The following is a 5081-nucleotide window of genomic DNA, read 5'->3' on the forward strand; positions in this document are numbered from 1 at the left end:
GGTGCCACAGGGATCAGTGCTGGGACTGCTTCTATTTTAATGGCTTGGATAGAGGGACAGACTGTATTGTAACCAGATTTTCTGACAATACAAAGATAGGTAGGAAAGCAAGGTCTGAGGAGGACACAAAGACCCTGCAAAGAGTAATAGGCAGGTTAAGTGATTGGACAAATATTTAGGAGATGGTATATAATGTGAGAAAATGTGAGGTTGTCCACTTTGGTGTGAAGAATAGAGAAGCAGAATGCTATTTAAATGGAGAGAAACCGCAGAATGTTGCAGTAAGGAGAGAACCACAAAAAGTTAGCATGCAGATACAACAAGCAATTAGGAAAGGAAATGGCATGTTGGCTTTTATTGCAAATGGATTGGAGTACAAGAGTAAAAATGTCTGGCTACAACTGTACAAGATTTTGGTGAGACCACACTTGGAATACTGTGTGCAATTTTGCTCTCCATATTCAAGCAAAGATATACTTGCATTGGAGTCACTACAGTGAAGGTTCACTAGATTGTTCCCTGGAATGAGAAGGTTGTCCTTTAATGAGAGGCTGAGTAAATTGGGTCTATATTCTCTGGAGTTTAGAAGAATGAGAGGTGGTCTCATTGAAACATTCAAGATTCTGAAGGGGATTGACAGGGTAAATACTGAGAGGTTATTTCCCCTGGCTGGGGAATCTGGAACACGGGGACACAGTCTCAGGATAAGGGGTCAATTATATAGGACTGAGATGAGGAGAAATTACTTCACTCAAAGGGTTGTGAATCTTTAGAATTCTCTACCCCAGAGGGTTGTGGATGCTCCATGTCTCAGTCAACTCACCCCTCATACATGCCTAATTGACTTTAAACTTATGATTCTAATTTCTAATTTAACACCACCACTTCAATACTTAAATTTTACCATATTGTGATCACGCTTTCCCAGAGGATCCTTTACTATATACTCACTGAATGTATTTAAGGCTGGGATAAACAGATTGTTGGTCTCTCAAGAATCAAGGGATATGGGGAGCGGGTGGGAAAGTGGAGTTGAAGCCCAAGATCAGCCATAATCGTATTGAATGGTGGAGCAGACTTGAGCTGTATGATCTACTCGTGTTCCTATAAAAAGAAAAAAAAGAAGAAAAAAGAAAAGAGAGATACAAAATATTTATTTATCTAATTTGCAGTTTTCTTATTCCTAATATAATTTCCCCTCTCTCTGGTAAGTAACATTCACCCCACACAATTAGTGATTTCACTAATCACTTGCGTTTTACACACCTGTGAAAGCCCTTACAATTTCTCTTTATATTTTCTTACTAATTTACTCTCATATTCTGTTATCTCATTCTTAATCAATTTCATGGTGATCCTTTGCTGAATTTTTAAAAGTCCTTCCAATTTTCAGGTTTTCTACACTCTTTGGCAACATTGTTTTCCTTGTAATCTAATACTGTCCTTAACTTCTCCAGTTAGCCATGATTGTACCACTTTTACGTTGGAGTTTTTATTCCTCAAGAGAATATGGATTCTTTGAGAATTAGAGTTATTTCCTTAAATGGCTTAACTACCATCATATCTTTTAATATAATTTCCAAATCTACCTCAGTCAACTCACCCTCATACATGCCTAATTGACTTTAAACTTAAGATTCTAATTTCTAATTTAACACCATCACTTCAATACTTAAATTTTACCATATTATGATCATGCTTTCCCAGAGGATCCTTTACTATGTGATTACTAATTAATGTGTTGCATTACATAATAAAATAGTCAATTCCTGAATGTGTTCTTTGACATATTATCCTTATTACTATTGTTGGTTATTCCTGCAGGGTACATCAGCATAGTGATTATATTGTTGGACTAGTAATCCAGAGGCCTGGACTAATGGCCCAGGAATATGAGTTCAAATCCCAACAAGGAAGCTGGGGAATTTAAACTCAGCTCATTAAATATATCTGGAATAAAATGTTAGTCTCAGTAATGATGATCGTGAAACCACCAGCTTGTTGGAAAAACCCATCTGGTTCACTATTATCCTTTAAGGAAGAAAATCTGCTGTTCTTACCTGGTCGGGCCTACATGTGACCCCAGACCCACAACAATGTAGTTAATTCTTAACTGCCCTTTAAAATGGCATGGCAAGCCACTCAGCTGCACCTAACCACTATGATAAAGTTGAATAAAAATAAACTGGCAGACCACTCAACATCGAGCTAGGCGCCAGACAAGACAAAGGCACACCCTGCCCAGATGACTCCGCAAAGTTCTCCTCACTAACATCTGGAGACTTGTGCCAAAGTTGTTGAGTTTTCCCATAGATTAGTCAAGTAACAGCTGGGCACAGTCATAATGATCATACCTCACAGCCAATATCCCAGGCTCCTTCATCACCATCCCTATATTTCTCCTGTCCCACTGGCAGACCAGGCCCACCAGAGGTGGTGGCACAGTGGTATGCACAGTCGAGAGGGAGTGGCCCTGGGAGTTTTCAACATTGGCTCCGAACCTCATGACGTCTCATGGAATCAGGTCAAACATCGGCAAGGAAACCTCCTGCTGATTACCACATACTGCCCTCCCTCAGCTGATAAATCAGTGCTCCTCCATGTTGAACACCACTTAGAAGAAGCACTGAAAGTGGCAAGGACACAGAATGTACTTTGATTGGGGGCTTCAATGTCCAAACCAAAAGTGGATCAATAGCACTCCAAGCTGGCCGAGTCCTGAAGGACATACCTGCTAGACTGGATCTGCAATAGGTTGTGAAAGAACCAACACAAGGGAAAAGCTGACTTGACCTTGTCCTCATCAATCTACATGTTGCAGATGCATCTGTCCTTAATAGTATTGGTAAGAGTTACCACCATACGGTCCTTGTGGAAAGATTCCGTCTTTATACTGAGGACATCCTCCATGTTGTGTGGAACGACCATCATGCTAAGTGGGATAGATTCATAACAGATGTAGCAGTTAAAGAATGGGAAGCCTTGAAGTACAGTGGACCATCCACAGCAGCAGAATTATACCCAACCACAATTTGTGACTTCAAATCCCTCACACTATCATTAGCATCAAGACAGAGGAGCAACACTGGTTCAATGGGAAATGTAGGAGGGCGTGCCAGGAGTAGCACAGGGCACACCTGCAAATGAAATCCAGCCTGGTGAATCTACAACACAAGGCACATGCTATAGACTAAGCTAAGCAACCCCACAACCAACAAAACAGATCAAAACTCTGCAGTCATTTCACATCCAGTCATGAATGATGGTGGACAATTAAACAATTAATGGGAGGAGGAGGCCCCATGAACATTCCCACCCTCAATGCTGGGGGAGCACAGTAATGGAAGGTGTAGAAAACAGTGCTATCAAGCAGCACTTACTCATCAATAACCTGCTCACTGGTGCTCAGCTTGGGTTCCACTAGGATGACTTGGCTCCAAACCTCATTAGGGCTTTGATCAAAACATGGACAAAGAACTGAACCCCAGAAGTGAGGTGAGGGTGACTGCCTCTGACATCAAGGCAGAATTTGACCAAATGTGTCATTAAGGAGCCCTTGTAAAATTGAAGTCAATGGGAGTTGGGGGGAAAATCTCCCCTTGTACAAAGGAAGATGGTTGTGTTTGTTGAAGGCCAATCGTCTCAATCCCAGGACGTTGTTGCAGGAGTTCCTCAGGGCATTATCATAGTCCCAACATCTTCAGTTGCTTCATCAATAATCTTCATCCATCATAAGGACAGAAGTGAGGATGTTCGCTGATGATTGCACATTTTCCAGTACCATTTGCAACTCCTCAAATAATGAGGTAGTCTGTGCCTGCGTGGAGCAAGACCTGGACAACATTCAAGCCGGGGCTGATAAATGGTAAGTAACATTCACCCCACACAAGTGCCAGGCAATGACCATCACCAACAAGAGAATCTAACCATCTCCCATGACATTCAACAGCATTGTATTGTTGAAGCCCCCACTATCAACATCCTGGGGCTTACCATTGACCAGAAACTGAACTGGACCAGCCATATAAATACTGTGGTTATAAAAGCAGGTCAGAGACTGGGAATTCTGTGGAAAATAACTCACCTCCTGACTCCACAAAGCCTGTCCACCACCTACAAGGCACAAGCCAGGAATGTGATGGAATACTCTTCACTTGCCTGGATGAGTGCAACTCCAACAACACTCAAGAAGCTTAACACCATCCAAGACAACAGCCCACTTGATTGGCACCCCATCCATGACCTTAAACATTCACTCCCTCCACCACTGACACACAGTAGCAGTAGTGTGTACCATCTACATGATGCATTGCAGCAACTCACCAAGGCTCCTTAGACATCACCTTCCAAATCCACAGCCCCTACAACCTGAAAGAAAGTTCAGCAGATGCATGTGAATGCCACCAACTACAAGTTCCCCTCCAAGTCTCACACCGTCCTGACTTAGAACTATATCACCATTTCTTCACTGTCTCTGGATCAAAAGCGTAGAACTCCCTCCCTAACACCAAGATGCGAATGCCTACACCACATGGTCTACACAAGTTCAAGAAGGCAGCTCACCACCTCAAGGGCAATTAGGGAAGGGCAATAAATGCTGGCCTTTCATCCCACATCACAAAAACAAATAAAAAATGAATACGAACTGTTTTAGGACACCTTGAGAATGTGATAAATTGTTATATAAATAGCAGTCTTTCTTTAATCAGGCAGTTGTTGGGCAAACACAGTTTCCCAGGGGACGTCCTAGAAAATATAACAATGGTTGAAAGGAGCACTAGTTATTATCTACAGTGTATTCATGTATTTAAAGGACATGTTGAGGACACAGGTTATTTAATTACTTTACCAAAACTATTGAACCTTTCCCAGTACAAATGACAGATTATCACCTGTGTTTAAATCATTCCAGTGTTTGTTTTAATACCTTGTGATTTGTTTCCTTATCATGTGTTAATATTATTATAATTCCCTGCCTCCTTGTGTGATTTTCCATCAGTCATGTGATCATCCTATTCCTAACCCGGTTAAAAAGGGAGTTGGCTGCCCCAGCCACCACATTCCTCAGGGACTCTCTGGGT

This window comes from Cetorhinus maximus, unplaced genomic scaffold (genome assembly GCF_964194155.1).
Source record: "Cetorhinus maximus unplaced genomic scaffold, sCetMax3.hap1.1 HAP1_SCAFFOLD_675, whole genome shotgun sequence".
NCBI lineage: Eukaryota > Metazoa > Chordata > Chondrichthyes > Lamniformes > Cetorhinidae > Cetorhinus > Cetorhinus maximus.